This window comes from Macrobrachium rosenbergii, chromosome 54 (assembly GCF_040412425.1).
Source record: "Macrobrachium rosenbergii isolate ZJJX-2024 chromosome 54, ASM4041242v1, whole genome shotgun sequence".
Taxonomy (NCBI): domain Eukaryota; kingdom Metazoa; phylum Arthropoda; class Malacostraca; order Decapoda; family Palaemonidae; genus Macrobrachium; species Macrobrachium rosenbergii.
Window position 1 is genome coordinate 59,808,951 of NC_089794.1, and position 20,678 is coordinate 59,829,628.

General features: G+C 36.3%; 1 long non-coding RNA gene across 1 annotated transcript; it reads right to left on the reverse strand.

Moving 5' to 3' along the window:
- Positions 1–12,641: 12,641 nt before the first annotated feature.
- Positions 12,642–18,025, reverse strand: LOC136835083 (uncharacterized). Its single transcript, XR_010851975.1, has 3 exons — positions 17,612–18,025; positions 15,927–16,114; positions 12,642–14,926 (listed from the first exon to the last, which is right to left on the reverse strand). It is a non-coding gene; the product is annotated as an uncharacterized lncRNA (long non-coding RNA).
- Between the last annotated feature and the right edge of the window lie 2,653 nt (positions 18,026–20,678).

The window sequence follows — 20,678 nt, forward strand, 5'->3', positions numbered from 1 at the left end:
GGGTAGGTTTGTTTTAAGATATTTTGAGAAATGTAATTTTTTTTTATCTTTATAATTTTATATAGTGACGTCCCTTTTTTATTAAACAAAATTATGTGTCATTGCAGCCTTGAAAATGCAATGGATTATTGCGAAACGCCGTCGGCCACAATGAAAGCTGTTGACTGTTCGTGCGCCTCTCCATATGCCCCTGGTCACTCTCTCTCTCTCTCTCTCTCTCTCTCTCTCTCTCTCTCTCTCTCTCTCTCTCTCTATATATATATATATATATATATACATATATATATATATATATATATATATATATATATATATATATATATATATATATGCAATCATGAAGCTACAAATGTTGTTTACTATCAAATTCACGCTACTTCGGGAATATCCTCATGGGGAATTATCACCGAAGGGGAATTTATAAGTGATAAATGGATCATTACTGCCGGGTTTTGATCCCTCAACACAGTTACCTTCCAGCACCTCCGGTCGACGGTCTACCGACTGCACCATCAAGAGAGGTATAAGATAATGTCGAATCTGTTGTACTTTTTTCCCCGTCGTGAGCAGGGAAATTATACTTGCCTCGGCATTAACCCACCTCCACCATGACAGATCATTGGTATGTTTAGAACACACATTAAGCAAACCTGTGACATCAGGTATCCTCAAGACATGGAAATGGTCACATGACTTTGTGAGCATGTTTGCAGGAAGTGTCCTGGTTCCAGTGGAAACATGTGTATGTGCATTTCTTTTGGGTGGAGTCCCAGGGTGTGAATGGATTAGATATGGAAAAAAAGGATCATTCGAAGACCAAGATTGAACATTATTAGAAGTTTTCAGTGAAGACTTTGAGGTTTAAGATTTATTTATTAAGACTGTGAACATTGCTGTTTGGAGGCAGGAACCACGTTCAATTTACCAAACTGTAGATTGCTTTTCTCCATTTATATATTGGTTTTTTTTTTTTTTTTTTAAGCATTTATAGTATTGTGTAGCCTATACTTGATGAGTAACATGGGAGGAATTCCATATCTTTATCTTTATGCATTTTGGGTTAATTACGGTTTTATTTGACTTCTTCAGATGTTTCGCTGAGAAAGAGGTTGAAGATGCACTCACTGGGGATGTACTGGACTTTGATTTATTTTGACCTAATGTGAGTTACAGTGTAGAGACTGTAATAGGACTAATATTTTGGGAACTTTAATATTCCATTTTATTTCATCTCTTATTTCTGGCAATCTAGTTATGTTGGAATTTTGTCAAATAAATTATTTTGTGTAAAGCTTGTTTTGCTGTAGACCTGAGAGAGAGAGAGAGAGAGAGAGAGAGAGAAGAGAGAGAGAGAGAGAGAGAGAGAGAGAGAGAATGCAGTTTAAGTACAGATACGCACTACCAGTAACCTTTTGATGCGGTCACTATCAATGCTACCAATAGATGGGAGGTCTCAACTTTGTAGTAAGAAGTAAGCAATGAAATTACCTCTCTGCTGGGCTACAGTTTTTTGGTGGCAGCTGACTAGGGACCTCTGAAAGCCTCTGGAGGGGCTGGTGATATGGAAATTAGGTCATGCAGGATGTAATAGGGCATGTTCCAATAATCTTAGAGGAGTTAAGATGGTAGCATTGTTTGTTGGCTTAGGCATTTTTCTGTCCTCTTGGGGTGAGACCCTGCAATGCACGATCAGTTACTAATGGCCTTGTGTGATAAGTGGGTGTGTTTATGGGTCGTAAGACGTGCGCAGACTGTATGATTTTTTTCAGACTGGTAATTGTTTCTCGGTACTTTTGCAGCACAGGTTATTGAAGACAAAGAGGGATATTGTTACGTAAGTGCTCTCTTTGTGTTGGCTGTAGTGAGGAATTAGAGGGGAACAAGCCGGTTCAAGGGCAATTGAGTGTTTTTTAAATTGTGTTTGCACGTTAATCAGAGCTTTGGTGGCATAGCAGGTGACTACACTTGGTAAAATATTGTATAGGTACACTCCGAAGAGACTTTTATTACAAACACAATTAATATGTGCACACATAAACACACAAACACAAAGGCTACTTGATGTTGTGTTTAGAAGAAATTAAAACAAAGAGATTCCCAGATAAATATGGATCAGACACTCCACCTGAGTGCTTAATCCACCTTTACCTCTGAGGTTTTAGGTCTCAGTACTGTGGTTTCCTTATGGATAAAATGACCAAAATGTTTTTAACTGCGAACTATATAGTCGGGGAGAAACCTCCTGTCACCCGCCTTGACATTTTGGTTTGACTATAGCACGATGGAAAAGGAAAAACAAAATGAGATAAAAGTAATAGATAAATGACTGAACACTCTCCACTGCACAGTACCTTATTTCTCAAATGAAGCTCCTTGGTTGTAAGATAGAATGGCTCCCATACGAATGGGACCTTCTACATGTGCCACTCAGGTAGCACTTGGATGGTAAGGTGAATGATCAGACAAAAGAGATTGGAGCGAGGACTCAGAGGTTACACTCAGAAGCGTGTCACTGGTTCAGTCTACTGGCTGTGTCTATCACCGACACTCTCGTCAGCCCAGAGTAGACTTTACTTCCTCACCAGCTTTCATAGCCCCAAGCAATTCTGGTGTCTGGACTGAGGAGGGCGATTCCTGTTAATTCCATCTTCAGGTAGTGTCATGGTTCAGCCTGGGAACACAGATCCAGTGTGGGAAGAAGAGGGATCGGCTGAAGTGGGAATGTCTTGGGACAACAGCTTAAAATTAATGCTTTGCATAGGCTTGAGTGAGGGGGAAAATGGTAGACCCTGACTCATTTAACTGGTATAATTTAATTAGCAGGGAAGTGTCCTTAAGGCCACCCTAATCTTGGGGCGATTTCCCTGATTTTAAACATGAAGGATGCCAACAAGTGAATACTTATAGAAATATATATATATATATATATATATATATATATATATATATATATATATATATATATATATATATATATATATATATATATATATATATATATATTATGTATCTATTGAAAATTCTCACAAAGCTCGGCAACCATTGGCTATCCAGTAAATTTGAATCTTTCTTTTATGAATAAATGCAAAATTACCACAAGTTTGCTTCAGTTCCTTGTCTCCGCTCTTTCATCTTGTACTTTGAATCCATTTCAGTCACTCTTCCAGCAACTTCATATTCTCTGATTCATTACCAAAACAGAAATTGAATTTTGTATTCAAGACTACTATTCCTTGAACGTCCAGGAAGCTAGTTTTGTTTTCTTTTTATGCATTATGCATTTCGTAATGACAGGCACGTTATATTGCAAGCCAATGAAAATTCTTAAATAAGTCGTTTACCCCTGCAAACCTAATATATTTCATTCACTTGATAAATGTTCTGTCTCTTAATGATCTTCACGTCTGGTTTGATTTTTAGACGTCATTTGTCCGATATATCATTCTCTGTATAACGTCTGTCACCGGTTCTGATTCCTTGCTTGGAACGTATCTGCTTGTTCATCTTTAGTAGCTTACACTAGACAGAGAAAAAGAAACTATTTCAAAATAAATACTAGTTGCTCTAAAATGTACAAATCAAAAACTTGGGTCTTCCGAAGTTCATCCTTCGGACTTCTTCTCTCCTTTATCTGTATAGAGACATCTGGTCTGACATTAGGACAGATTTTAGACCAATAATTCTTTTAATGTACAAAATGTTAACGAAAATTACACAGCGCATTTTAATTAAACCCCGTATTGAGATTTGCTTATCTCTCCAGCAGAGTATACATAGCAACAATTCCCAATACTTCCAGATTTTTATGTTCTTCCCTTATGGTTATATTTTTTGTGTATCTCAGTTTGATTATGATCAATACTTTCCATACGGTTTCTCTGATAATGCATATGTGGGAATGACATAATTTCTGTAACGAAGTTATTTAGAATTTCTCCATTTAAAACTTTTTGTAAAACAATTTTAACCAAAAAATAAGTTTTTGATTTGTACATTTTAGAGCAACTAGTATTTATTTTGAAATAGTTTCCCTTTCTCTGTCTAGTGTAAGCTATTAAAGATGATAATGCAAATAGAAAAAAACATTAAATGCTATTTACGTGGGGAGCTTGGAGGTAATCTACCCCAGTAACAATATTATTCTAACCTACTCCACGTGAGCGCTCCTACTAAATTATAAGAGAATTTTATCTCAAGTTGAATATATTGAAAGCAGAAATTTAGAGGAGAGAATAAATTCAATTTTTATAAGGCAGGAGAAAGGTTCATCTCAGCTCTTTGAAATATCGTAAAAAATATAGTAAAAAATGCGCCGAAGCTTCTGCGTAATCGAGTTTTCTGTACATCGTATAATCAAGGCCACCGAAAATAGATCTATCTTTTGGTGGTCCCGGTATATGCTGTATGAGCCGCGAGCCATGAAACTTTAACTACGTTGTCAGAAGCAAGATTATGGCTACTTTTAACCTTAAATATAATCAAAACTACTGAGGCTAGAGGGCTGCAATTTGGTATGTTTAATGATTGGAGGGTGGATGATATATATTAATTTGCAGCCCTCTAGCCTCAGTAGTTTTTAAGATCTGAGGGCGGACAAAAAACAGTGCGGACGGACAGACAAAGCCGGCACATTAGTTTTCGTTTACAGGAAAACTAAAAAAGCTGCGTTGTTTTCCACTTTCATTATTCTTATTGAGTTGACGTACAATCGATGGTGTGGATCCACCAAAGGAATTTTACGCTTCCTTCTAGTTTCGGATGATTCGGCCAATCGTCTGTATGTCTAAGCTTTTGTGTCCAGCGTAAGATTTGAGACGAGAGATAAATGTCATTAAATGTGAGGGGTAATCAGCAGAAACAGCGAGTAGCTCAGTGATATACACGTAATGGTATTTCTTTGAAAGACTGCTGATTGATCCCTTCTGAATATAACCTTTGGAAGAAGTTTCCTGGAAAGAGAAAGTAATATTCAACTATAATCTTCAGAAATTTTCCTCCCAATTACTAGGAAATCCACAGACACTACTTTCGATTACCTGGCAATTCTGAGATAAGATACCCTTCTCGGTTACCAGGGAATCCGCAGACACCTCTCGATTACGTGACAATTCCATATCATCCTTTCTGTTACCTGTGGATTCCACCACACCCTCTCGATTACCTGGTATCCCAAGACACCTTTCGCGATTACCTGAAAAATATATTATCTGGCATGAGAATAACAAATGATTACATTAGGCAATATTCCTTTCAAATGCCTAATTCCTTCCTTCTCTTTAACTCTGTTTATTCTTTACCATATATAGGCACAAGTAACAAGAATCTTCTTTTTTCTCATTTTAATACAAATAACGATGGGTAATAATACGTCTATTTGCAAAAAAGGAGTGAAATAGTGATTCTTATGGGAATATTTATTCCTTTTAATATCAATATAGACATTTATTTTAACTGGAGAGAAACACTTATCACTCATATCTACGTAGATTCTCTCTCTCTCTCTCTCTCTCTCTCTCTCTCTCTCTCTCTCTCTCTCTCTCTCTCTTTTCCTTTTATGATTTACTTTTTGTATTTAGCTATTATCAACCTTATTTCATGGCATTCCTTGTTTCATTCCTTTCCAATTCATTCCCCTTTAAGTGATATTCTTTTATTCCCCTTTTATTAATTTTCTTGTTACCTTCTTTGTCCAATCTATCCGTATATTACTTTCATTCTTTTTTACTCCATTTCTCTCTGCTTTTAAACTTTAACTCGCTACTTCTCTCCACTGTACTATTATTTGTCTTTATAATCATAATACCACTGAGTTACAACTGCATTAGTTTGCACAATAAGTGCAAATAAATGTTTCATTGACCAATATTTCATCATAAGTCATATTCGAAACATTTGTAAGGATATTTTTGGTCCAAATCTCAAGAAACAAGAAAAGTTAAATTATTAAAACATACATAAAAAAATCGGATATTTATAACCCATTTTATCGAACAATATGTATCCTGTGGAGCGTAAATGTTATTCCCCAAGAAAAAAAAGGCTCTCTGAGCTCTTGAACGTTTTCACTCTTACTCTGGATACATTTTCTGCTGCTGAGAGCATTTGCCAATATTGTGGCGCTCTGGATATTTCCTTCAGTCGCAGATTCATTTACGGTAATATTTCTGTAGAAGTTATAACCATCGTCATTCGACTCTACTATTTCTCTTCTTAGTCTTCTTCTCATCTTTATTGAAAGATATGTACTTGGATGCGAGTAGATGTGTCGTAATAATTTTTTAAAAATTTTTCTTTATGTATTTTATACACCGACCTATAAAACCACTTGCAAGCGCAAATGCAGTAATATTATATATATATATATATATATATATATATATATATATATATATATATATATATGTATGTATGTGTGTGTATGTATGTATATATATTTATACACACACACGCATATATGTATATATATATATATATATATATATATATATATATATATATATATATATATATATATATATATATATATATATATATATATATATATATATATATATATATATATATATATATATAAATAACTCTGCCATGGGAGTATTATCTAACATGCCGGTCCCAAGCCCTGATAAAAGAGGAGTGGTTGAGAGTTGGGTTAACGCTCCTGCCTTGTAAAAAGTATATTGTTATGGAAACTTACAGCAGACCTAATACTTGACTACGATGCGAGAAATGGACCATTGAAATGGAAAATACTACTGAAATGAGGCAATTGGAATTTGCATAGTCAATATAGAGCAGGATATTCTCAAACACTCATCACTGAAGTTAAGAAGTATCGGGTAGATATAATTGCTCTGCAGGAGACAAGATGGATTGGAAATGGTGAGTATAAAATAGATGGTTATATAATCCTACATATTGGCAGAGATGATGGCATCCACAGGGGTTTAGTGGTCTTTTGTCTGACAGATAAAGTGTATAGAGTAGTTGAAAGCTTTACGCCAGTAAGTGAAAGATTATAAAAATCAGAGTACAGAGCAAATGGTTTAAATTGTCAGTAATATTAGCATATTCCCCCACAGAAGAGAGTGATGATGATGAGAAAGATGATTTTCACGAAAAGCTCCAGGAGGTTATAGAACAACCACCAATGCATGATGTAATAGTAACATTGGGTGACTTTAATGTTAAGATTGGACATGGAGTAGATGTATTGGGCCCAGCAATTGGAAGACATAGTGCCCATGAAGTTAGTAGTGAGAATGGAATGAGGCTTGCTTCATTTCCAACTCCAGTGGGATGATTGTAGGTGGCACAAAATTTCCACATACTGAAATTCACAAGAACACATGAAATTCACATTACAAGAAATCAAATTGATCACATACTTATACAACACAAATTCAGAGGTTCAGTGTTGGATGTTCAGTTCTGGACAGTTCCACAGGGTCCAGCTTCCCGAGCAAGAAGGTTTTGAGGAGGATTTGTATTGGCAGCTTTGACGTGAGAGGTAAAAGGGAGAGGAGGTGTGAGACGGGGGTGAAGATTTGTGGCCACTCAAGTTATTGCCTACCAACTTAACAAGATAGAGGGACCGATTCCATATCAACTGAATACAAGTGGATTATGCCTAATCTAAGCAGGGCATTAAATTATGCCATACCCTACTTCAAGCATGTAGTTTATTAAATTGCCCAATATCGTATACATAAAAAAAAAAAATTTGTAATTAATCTAGTTTTTGGCAAATCAGTAACTGTGTGCAGCTTTGTTTGCCATTTCTCTCTCTCTGTATGTATATATATATATATATATATATATATATATATATATATATATATATATATATATATATATATATATATATATATATATATATATATATATATATATATATATATATATATATACATACATACACACACACACACACACATATATATATATATATATATATATATATATATATATATATATATATATATATATATATATATATATATATATATATATATATATATATATATATATATATATATATATATATATAAAGTTCAATGTCAAGTCACTTTGCCCTCTAAGAGTCCCACAATGTGCCACATAGGCTTGATATACTTTTTATTCTGACTGAAGCAAATAGAGTAACATTAATAACGCTGCTGACTAACAAAGGCAGGTTGTGGGAAAATTTGCCCCTTCGTGGAAATCTCTTTCTTCACTCCCTTAAGAATCTTTTAATCCTCTTCCTTGACCTAGTGACAGTTTAAGCCTTTCTTCCAGGTATTACCTTTTAGACCCCAAAGAGAAAGTTTGGGCGACTCTATTCCCGCATAGTTCTCACATGGCTCCCACATGGTACAATGGTGTAGAAAACAGACTGCCAATTGAGCGATGACACCACAATCTGGAATGAGGAAAGATGTAATCTTTACGAAGGCATAAGAAGGCCGAGAACCACCTGCACACTCAAAACTTGGGTAGAGAGAGAATCGCCTTTCTGCAGAATCCAGACACTTGTCCCTTTTACCCCTCTCCATCAGAGCCCTGATTCTCCCCACATGGCTGCTTTGAGCTTTAGTCTCCTTCAAGTGTAACCCCATAATTCTTCCCTTCCTTGCTGGCACTGAAGACGAGGTCCCCTTGTCTCCGACGAAAAGGTAAAATACCAGAAGCGAGGTTTTGAATCAGTCATGAATCTATTATTCTTCTACTAAATTTATTTTCTTTTCTGGAGTGCAAGTTTTCACGAGACCGGGTTTGTTTAGTGCAGTGATTAGATGTTAAAAATTTCACACGTGTATACTAGTGCCTAGAATCGAGTTGCTTTGGCACCTTCTGTGCAACCCCCTCAGTTCCTTCAATTACACTACCTATTTTGTGTAAGTAACCGAACGTGTTTTCAGTTGCAGATGGAGTTGCTAACTGTGGAATCAACTGTTCACCCTGAGCTTGTGCCATGGTCATAGCCACTGCCCGTCACCCAGTGGTGTCCTAGGAAGCGGATTTTCCCCCCATTTCTGTTACTGTGTACTTGTCGTAAATTGAGTCGTTCGGCAGGAATCGGTTTTACAAGTCTGGTTTTTTAAAATTCTTCCATTCTTCTGATTTAATTTGTTAAATGTAAATATAAGTGATTTTAAGTGCACCTAAGTGGTTACCTGCAATTTTCCCTACTGAAGTAAAGCCTTCTGCTTAGGTTTCTATCATGTATTTTTACCCGATTCAACACCTGCAGTCAGAATTCCAACCTCCATGGTAAGTCATGCAGATGTTAGTGTTCGGAATTAGTCTATGAATAGGCAACAAATGCTAATATTTTAGAGAACGTTGAATGATAATATTTTTTTCTCAGGGTGGTTCATCTACAGAGCCGAGGGTTGCTATTTTGTGGCCTGAGAGCTCTCGGATTAATGCAATACTTTACTCTAGGGGAAAAAATGGCGTTAAGGGTATTTTTAAAATGATATGATTAACAGATAGAATTTCAAGTGCTAGTTTCTCTCTCTCTCTCTCTCTCTCATATATATATATATATATATATATATATATATATATATATATATATATATATATATATATATATATATATATATATATATATATATATATATATATATATATATATATATAATATATAAACAAACAAATTAATTTTCATGCAACATTTTAGCAGCATGTTTCATATATCGTCACGTAATGCCTCTACATGATTATGATGCATCGCTTAAAATGATTTTTTTTACTGTATGATTTAGGTCAAAGCACATTTTTTATATCAAGATGAAGGATACGGTCAGGACTTCTAGGAGATAAATTGTAGAATCGAGGGTTGATAATTCCTCAAGGCTTCCTGAAACACAACTTGACCCAGGCCATTACCATTATCATAGGATTTCTTCCTGAACGATAAGATATTGACCATGAGAATTTAATTGAAATTATTAAAAAATATCAACCTTAAGCTGTACTAATAGTAATACAAATAACCAGGAGATAAAAACAAACTTGTTCTGACCTCGTTAGTGGAGGGAATACACTCCAGAAATCTTACCAACAGGTTTAGCTCGCACATGATTTTGTACAGATCAGGTGGCTGGCGTAATTTCTCAAAGGAAACCAATTTTGGTCATCGTCTGTATTCTATAAGATCTTTTCTGTTAAGGGAAGTTAATATTATTTTTTTTATGTATAATACACTAAAAGTTCTAAAAGATGCCTTTATGACAAAACACTGATGAAACAAATTCAAACCAACAGACAAAGGAAAATAACTGAACCAAAGTAGTTTATAAATTTAATAACACCTCTATACATCCACCACCACTCAGCCACCATCTTCTTACAATAAGGTTACCATTGACTTAATGCCTAGTCTACCCACAACCTTTTTCAATGACAGCCTTTCTGGCATAGGGGAGACATGATTTCTCACTATATCCTCCTTATCACAAAAGAGCAGTTCTTCTGCAGTTCGAGCCATTTACCTTTCTCGTCAGGCTTCCAACACAAATCCTGCCACAACCCCTTCTTTGCTCAGGAAACTGGACCCGGTGGAGCTGTCCAGAATTATAGTAGTTTCAGAGGAGCTGATTGTGACTCAGACCATAACTTGGTGATTGCCAGAGTCAAGATAAATTTGAATATGAAAGAAACAGTAGGAATGAAAGGAGAGAAACATTTGGCACTGATAAGCTCAAAGATGAGACTTGCAGGACGGAACACCAAATAGAAATTAGAAACAGATTTTATGTTTTACAACTGCTAAATGAAAATGAAGAAATAGGACTCTGTAAAAAAAACGTGAAGACAAACCAAATTGTTAAATATGCAGCTGAGGAAACCATCAGGCACATGGAGACCACACGTAATGAACATTGGTTTGATGATGACTCCAAAAGAATGGCAGATGAAAGGAAACAAATAAGAAATAGAATTCTTGCAGACCAGGAATAATCAGGTACTAGGAAAGAACTTCAGGGAGAAAAGAAGGGCAGCAATGAGAATAAACAGAGGAAAGAAAAGAGATTCATTAAATAAGGAACTGGATGACATGGACAGAAACATGAGAAATGGCAGGATAAGGGAAGGCTATAGGGGTATCAGGAAAATAAAGAATGAATACAAAGCAAGAAGCAGAATAGTGAAAGATGCCAATGGAAGTATTATGGTACGGGAGCACAAAGTATTGGAGATATGGAAGAACTATTTCTGTGAGCTGTTAAATTGAGAATTCCCATTAAACCCTATTGAAGGGAGTCATATGCAGACACCATGTTTGAGAATGGAGGAACCAACGCTGATAGATGTGAAGAATGCAATCAATAGCCTGAAGAATAATAAAGCACCTGGTTTAGATAACATACCAGCAGAGCTCCTTAACAATGGCGGCTAGATGTTAGACTTAAAGAACTTTGAGCTTCTAATAAAGATCTGGAGAAAAGAAGGGAAGCCAACAGCATGGGAAACGGGCAACATTATCCCGGCACATAAAAAGGGAGATAAGGCAGACTGTGCTAATTATGGAGGGATTACACTTCTGCCAACCTGCTATAAGGTATTATAGTTAAAAGTATAAGAGATAAATTAAAACCTTACATAGAGACAGCATTGGGCGAATGTTAATGTGGATTCAGAAAGGAAGATCAACAATTGACAAGATTTTAGGTATTAGACAGATAATTGAAAAACACTGGGAGTATAATAGAGATATGTAGCAGGTTTTTGTAGACTTTAAACAAGCACATGATAGCATCCATAGACCATCAATGTGGAATGTTGTGAAGGAATTTTGTGTACCAGAAAAGCTTATAAACTTGGTAAAAAGTGTGCTGCAAGAATAGTAAGAGTTGTGTCCACGTGGGAAGGAAAAGTACAGAACGTTTTGAAATTAAAACAGGTCTGAGACAGGGATGCATTCTATCTCCAATGTTGTTAAATCTAATTTTAGAGAAAATGATGCAGGATATTGAAGAAGTTGAGGGTGGGGTCATCTTGGGAAATACAAATGCAGAAGTCTTTGCATTTGTAGAGGATGTTGATTTCTTACGTACAGTTATACAAAAATATAGAACTTTTGTATATACCATTCAAAGAAACGGCTACCAGAGTGGGACTAGAGATCAGTGGAAGTAAAACCAAAGTGATGAGATTGTCAAACAACAAATTTTTTTTTTTAGCAACAACAAAATATGGTAGATATTGAGAATGTGAGGGATTGTAAATATTTAGGAAGTATGTTAACATCCAGAAATGAGATGGAGAGAGAGGTTCTGGCTAGAATTACAGCAGGGAATAGATGTTGTTTCAGTCTACAACATCTTTTAAAGAGAAGAAACATCACAAGGTCTACCAAATGAAGAATTTACATCACTATTATCAGGCCAGTAGTACTAAATGGTTGTGAGACCAGGACACTGACTAAAACTCAAGAACAGAGACTACTGGTTTTAAAATATTTTGCGTAGAATAACAAGTCCCATTTACGAATTAAATGAAGGTGTTGGAGATGACACAACAAAAAGAAATAAGAGATTTAGCCAGACAGCCGCTAATAAATGACTATAAGATCGCAGAGGATACATTGGGCAGGGCAAGTGGTTAATGGAAGAGGGCAGAATGCCTCAAAGTGGTGATGGAAGGACCAACAGAAGGGAAGAAGACCAGTGGGGAGACCGAGGATGAGATGGAAAGAGATTGTGTTCAGTGATCAAAGAGAATTGGGAGTGGAGGAGGAGGGGGAGGAGGAGGAGGAGGAGGAGGAGAGGAGGAGGAGGAGGAGGAGGAGGAGGAGGAGGAGGAGGAGGAGGAGGAGGAGGAGGAGGAGAGATGCAGCACTCAGCAGGGGAACGTGGAGAGGTCTGGTGCAAGCGGCCATGGGTCACCAAGAGGCCCAAGTAGCCACCAGAGAGTGAATGGGAAATTAAAGCCAAAACACCTGCAGCACTCAGAAGACGTCACCAGAAAGCAAGAATGAATTTGCTCCTCTCTTAAACATTAGGAAATCACAAGACTCCACAACTACACCAGGCAACTATTCCTCATTTAGTTGTAGCAAAAGTAAAACTCACAGCAACCTAGGTAGTACTAAACATGGTACTAGTAAACAACACACTGTTTGCAACAGCAGCCTGCCTTCTGTTGCCAACAAAAATAGCTACGTCAGGTAGAGAAAAGTGCAGAGAACTTTTGTCCTTGTACATTTTATGCAACAAGCATAACGAGGTCACTTTACATCTAAGCAAAACTCAATATTAAGACTTGGCAAAGCAATCTGAATGATGACACAACTCTATCCAAGAGTTCGAGATGAGAGCACCCAAAGACCACACTGGAGAACAGCACTCCAAACCAGGAAGCAGAAAGGTGTTAAACACTCAAGATATAATAGCTTCATCACGAAACCTTTGAAAACATTTCTGCAAGATACCAACTTGTTGAGAAACAGAGGAAGCAGTATTACAAACATGGTTCTCAAAAGTCTTCTTATCAAAAGTTACTCCTAAATAATCTTCAAAGTCTTTCACATATAAAACCATCACACTTGAATGTAAATTTGAATGCAAAGGAAAACGTGTTCTAGATCCACTAACTAACATACTTTGAGACTTAGAAGGGTTAAGCTTCATGTGCAAAAAACATCTCTATTCAAGGATTCTGCAACCACAGACCTAAGGTGGTGAAGGGACAACAGCCACAAGGGTAGCATCATGAGCGTATACAATCAGTTTGTTCTCCACACCTTGCCACGTCTCACTAGTATATACATCATAAATAGCAAAGGTCCAAGAACACTATCTTGAGGAAGATTTTAAATGACATTACTTAAGCTACTATACTATTAACACAGACCTTTAGGTTTTCTGCCAGTCAAATATTCATTGTATCTCTCAATAAAATCCATCAATTGTTTATAATTTTACTTTCTAGATAAGTGCTTCATGATTCACACAATCAGAGCCTGCACTCAAATCTAAATGGATCATGCATGCATATGTATCTCACCAAGATAACTCTGCAAGATGGTAGATACTGACAAAGAGTGCATCACAAGCACCAAGGCCTTTACGAAACTAAAACTGTAATGCCTATTAAGATGCTTAAATAGTAGCTTCTCAAAAACCTTAGATAAAAAAGGGGTCAATGAAGTCAGCCAATATTCAGAGGGGTATGTGGATGGACTTAGTCCCTTAGGTAATGTAGCAATGTTTCCCTGCCTCCAGACAAAAGGAAAACTTGTCAGTCCAACTGACTTTAGGAAATTAGTAGTATTCCTAGTAGCACTGTGATATATAGGCTTTTTAAAAAATGGGAAAGATCGCACAAGGGTTTAGGCTGCTGTAACTGCCAAACTCCCAGATGCAAAGTTTTGACCTTTCTAGATGTGAAAACCATTGAACATAACTTTATCTCATGCAGAAAAAAAGGGTTTGCTACAGATGCCTACTACCATCTTAAATTTTACTTACCATACACAAAACAAAGAATACAAATTTGTTCATCAAAGGTATTAATCATATATATGCCTCACACCGTGGGCTGGAATGGAATATAAATTTAGGCCAAAAGCCAAGCAATTGCTGGGACCTATGAGGCCATTCAACACTGAAAGGTAATTGATCATAAAAATTCCATGGGTGTAACAGGAGGAAAACTTCATTTGCACTATGAAACAATTGTTAGAAGGTGGAAAGTAAGATGGAAAGAGAATATGAACGGAGGGATTCTGCAAAAAACTTCGACACCTACAGTGCATCATGTGAGGAGCGCTTAAGGCACTACAGAGTAACACCATGGACTAAAACATTTCTGTATTTGACTTCACCCATGTCAACTCCTCCCTCCGCTCCCATGTCGACTGTGTTATCTCTTGTTATGCCTTTTCTACAGCAACACACAAGGTAGTCAGTCCTCCTGTCACCAAACACCAACGCTGTGGGGAAGGAAAAACCTTGCAGTGAATTCTGGATGCCATTATGAGCCATTCAACAAAAGTGAGATCTTAGGTTTCAAAAGTTAATGAATTTTATGATAAAGCCTAGACCAGAATAAGTTCTACCCTTAAGATTACATCTCACAGCCTAATTTTTGTGAAAGACTCCATACCAGTACCATCAAATATTTCAGCGTAGAACTGCATAGCACTAAATAACATGCATGACTATTAGTAAATCAGTTCTAATAAATACCTTGAAAACATGTAACTATACAATATCATTGTTGCAATAAGCATCCTTAGACACTTTCCAGAAATTTCCCTGTAAACTACTGACTCCTCTGCTCAAAGTCTCTACTACAACCGTTTCCCTCCCTAGCACCCTTTTTACACACACACACACACACATACACACACACATACACACACACATACACACACACAAGCAGCTACTGTATGCAACTGGCATAAAAAGTTATTTTTTCTAAAAATAAACTGATCACCTTAATTGCATAAGCCCATTATCACTATTCCTTTGAGTTCATTTCCTCTATACAATGTTTAAAAACAAATTTTACAAAACTCAATCAATTTCACAGGATCTACTACAACTTTTTAATCTCTAACTACTAATGTACTTACTCCTCTGGACCTACCCCTATAAAGGAAATACCCTCAAGTATTCCGTTCTAATATAAGTTTTCTCTAAATTCATTTTGGTCTCCACTGAAAAATATACTTCCCCCTTGCAACTGTCTGTATTGAATAACAAAACGACCAATAACACATCAAAAATGAATCTTGGGTCATCACTTAAATTTAACGAGCCTATCGTCCAACCAATTCAGTCCTAAAGAACCACACACATTTGTAAGCATTTTTTTTCAACAATTCGTTCTAAGAAGAAACTAGACAATACAGACAATTTACACATACCTTCAATTTTAGACAATGCTTCACAATTTCCTCCAACCACATATTAGTACTCTGCTCTTACTTGGCTGGGAGGTGGGGTGTCTAAAATCTTCAAGGTCTGTGGTCCAAAATCTTCCCAGGTCCACTGTCCAACATCTTCCAAGGTACACGGTCCAAAATTCTCAAGGTTCAGTGGTCGAAAATCTTCAATGTCTGTGGACCAAATTCTTCAAGGTCCATGGTTGGAAATCTTCAAGGTCCAACTAGAGACTGAAAACAATAACCCTCGTTAGCCACATAAGATTCTTCTTAGCGGTAACCATTCAAACATTTACAGCACAGAGGAACTAACTAAGCGTTACAGAAATTACCAATACAGAAATAACCCATATATACCTGTGGCACTCTATAAAGAAGTCTGTCCCAAGGGTCACTTTCATAATGACTTGTGGTGTGACACTGGGCATGAAAGCTCACTGTAATAAAGTAAATTCAAGAAGCTCCAGTTCCAGTCTTTCAAACTTCCCTTACTAAATCTAGAAAAAAACATGGGCTCTCACGTTCAAGGATTACACCAATGTACAAAGGAATGAGGAAATACATCTCAGATGACCTCAAACTACAACTTCCTCACCACTGAAGATGTTAAAAGAATGTACGTGTAAGTAAGAGTGCCTTCACCTCACATCCTAATCTAAGTTTCAGAACACAGAATTGATCAGTTGATTTATTGATAGGACTGCTCTCTCTCTCTCTCTCTCTCTCTCTCTCTCTCTCTCTCTCTCTCTCTCTCATATATATATATATATATATATATATATATATATATATATATATATATATATATATATATATATATATATATATATATATATATATATATATATATATATATATATATATATATATATATATATATATATATATATATATATATATATATATATATATATATACATACATATATATGACTTTTTTTATCACATCACCAGTGATTCATATTCAATCAATGTTTGCAACAAACGTCCATTAATATCCAATTCAAAACTACGTCGGGAAATAATATATTTTCATATATGTTACCAAAGGGGAATATTTTAGTTGATAATAAGTTCGTCGTCTCGTGGGCTCGAACCAGCGAAGACAAGAACTCAGGGCTACAGTGGACGCATTTTAACCCATGCGGCCCAACTAAAAAATTCCCCTTCGGTAACATATATGAAAATATATTATTTCCGAGGTAGAGCGAATTGGATATTAAAGGACGTTTGTAGCTTACTGATTGAATATATATAATATATATATATATATATATATATATATATATATATATATATATATATATATATATATATATATATATATATATATATATATATATATATATAAGCATATACATACATACATACATACATACATACATACATACATACATACATACATACATACATACATACATACAAAAACAGCTGATCCATGTAACTGTCTTATATAATTTCATCTTGCAGTCAAGTGACCTCCTTGATTGCACATTCCCCAAAATGAACAACAACACAACAAACTCCAACTGCACCTGAACATTTCCCAGATATCTCACAGCTAACAGCAATTCCACAGTCCCTAACCTGAACCAACCTGTACTTTGAACTCAACGTTGAAAACATTCGTTTAAAAATGTATATACCACATCCCAAATGGTGAAGCACAGCTGCAAGCAATAACAACATAACAGGAGGAACCAGTCAAGCCAGACAACTTGACACGCACCTTCAATGCTCGACAGCTTTTTGTTTCAGTTTCCCCGCTTTGCCCTTCAAGTATTCCTTTGGACTTGGCCCGGGGGAAGGTGGGAGGGTGTCCAAAATATTTGAAGGCCAAACACACATCTGAAAAGATCAGCCCTTGTCAGCTATTCAAGAAATTTCTCAGTGAAAGGGAGTGGTCATTATTCAAACATTTAGTGCACACAAATTTTTAATTCACCAAAAACCAAGTATGCAGTAATGCATAAACGCTTTATAATATTCATACACAAAAAACTCACAAGGAAATCCTTTTTTTTTTTAATGTAAAGTGAGAGCAAGGGCCATTTTCACACTAAAATACCTATAAATAAAGAGACAAAAGCTTCCCTCATAATGTTGTGGACAACTGCAGGCAATCTGTTTCGAGAGCCACACAAACCCACTTCAAGAACGTCTGAACAGGCTGGATAATCCTGGGATGGATACCTGAAGGAAACCAGTACTGAAAGACACCTCTACAAAACCAAAGCCTTTTTCAACAGTAGAGCGAACCGTGGATGCTCACCTCACGCACAAAAAATCAAATGCTTTAAACACTAACTGGAGGAATGCTTGCTGTTGTTCTGTGTGTTTGTTCATCATCATCTCATAATGATTACGGTGACGTTGAAACAAAAACCTTGAGAAAGAACAGAAACAAAAATGGTGCCAAAAGCGAAATTGGAGAAGTGACATCAACTGGGACTCTCAGCAGCTTCTTCAGTAAGTTTCATTAACTGACCGACAAACGACGTATAAAAGCATATACGCACGTATATATATGCAATGGCATATATTAAAAGAAGGCAGCATTATTGTATATATAATGTAATAATGGCGAGAATTGCATGAAAGCTCTCCAAATGTGACTGTGCAAACTCCTTACCCAGCTGACTCCGTTACTTTTCTACTTTTAATACTTATTATCTTCTTCACTGATGGGCTTTATAAGTATACTTGAGAAGAAAGAGCATTGAATGATAACGATTATAATAATATATGTCTCAATATATGAAATCGACTGTGTGACAATTTATTGACGCACGAACATCGAGAAGTAAAGCAGGATGGAGGGCTTGAAAATCCCCCGCATATGAGATCACTCTTTGTCGAAACTTTCGGAAGTGTTGTTTCACGAATAATATATATATATATATATATATATATATATATATATATATATATATATATATATATATATATATATATATATAATATATATATATATATATATATATATATATATATATATATATATATATATATATATATATATATATATATATATATATATATATATATATATATATATATATATATATATATATATATATATATATATATATATATATATATATATATATAATATATATATATATATATATATATATATATATATATATATATATATATATATATATATATATATATATATATATATATATATTATTATGATTAGCAAGAATTCGCTTAGCAAATTGCCTCCCCCTCCTTTGTTGTTGTTGGTTGTTGTTGTGTTTCATTTACTGCCAGCCGGCCGATCGATAGACCATCTGTCTATCGACTTAAAAACAGGGGTTTAAAAGATTAAAGGCGCTCCCATTTTTGATAAAGATCTTTCCTTCGAGGCAAAAGTAATCTGGCTTGGGCGTTTCTCCTACAGGCCAAAACCTCCCCTGCGGGCAGCAGGTGCAATGAGTCAAAGCATCTGTGTTGGGCGCACCCCCCCTGCCCCAAAGGAGGGGATAAAAGGCAAAAGCCCACGAGGTCCACACACACACGCGGGCTGGAAGATATGGAGTGAACTTGTGAAGACGTCCTCAACACCTGGCCCCATCGATGCCCTTGCATCCTAACCACGTGGCCCTTTCCAAAGTATACTTTTCCTCGTGCCCTTCGACCGTATTCCTCGAGCCCCACCCGCCATTGCTTGGAGTTTCGAGGGGTCCCCATCGCCTTGCCCCTTTACGGAAGCCCTTGCATCCCACCACGTGGAAGAAACTCGTCCTCGGAAATCGCAAGTCATCCACGGACCGCCTTCTACGCGCCCTCGGAAAATCTGCTAAGGTAAAGTGCCCTGGAAGAGCCCCATTTCAGTCACGCTTTTGTCTCGTAATATTTTCTTAAAGAGAAAGCCAGAAATCTCCCTTGTCTAATGTCCGTGCGCCTCTTGCATCGGCAGTATTAATTCTTTATTACTCCTTTGGCACCCTCAGTGCAGCTTCGAATTCATTATTCTTTTGTCTATTTTCATTACTGGCGTATAATGTGCATATCTCTCATTTCAGAGGGATCCTATTTCGTGGAAGCTTCTCGGATCGTGTCTGGAATCCCCCAGTTTCATTCAATCCTGTAGGAATCTCCTTCAGGATAGTAATCTACTTGAGTTCCTCTTTCCCGTACTGATATCATTTATGTAAATACACTCCTTTAAATTTTCCCACGTGTTTTACGTAATATTTCCCTCAGTAACAAGAGCCCTAAGCTCATATGAAATTCTCCTTTGTTTTCCTCTTTTTTACGTTTTCCCGTACCCACGAAGTCAGAATCACAAGGCTAAATTAACTTAAATTGTTGCTACCTGTCTCACAGAGCATATTTCAAACTAAAACCACGGAAAAACGTAAAAATGGCGACCTGGCCATAGATCTCGTTTTGCAGTTGCAGTTCCCCTAGTGTTGCTTTATTGCATTTGCAACTTGCCAGATCAGCTATTAGCAAAGCTAAGCTGGGTACGAGACAATTACGAACCTTTTGTGTAAAACCAGCACACAGATCCAGAAAATTCCACGTAAGTAATGTGTTAATCTTAGCAAAACCTTTTTACAATCGTGACTGTTCCTAGGAATTAGAAATAGGGACGCATGTAATCACTGAGAGAAAAGAACCGCCGTATTAGATTCGTTAATGCATGCCTTTCAGGATAGGTAGTTAGGAAATAACCAGTGCTAACCATCCTTTGCTTCGAGGAATAGTGCGAAATTCCTCTTGTGTTAAAATCCTTCTTTGCCATATTCTTGCTTCGAGGAAAATCTTTGCCATATGCGAAA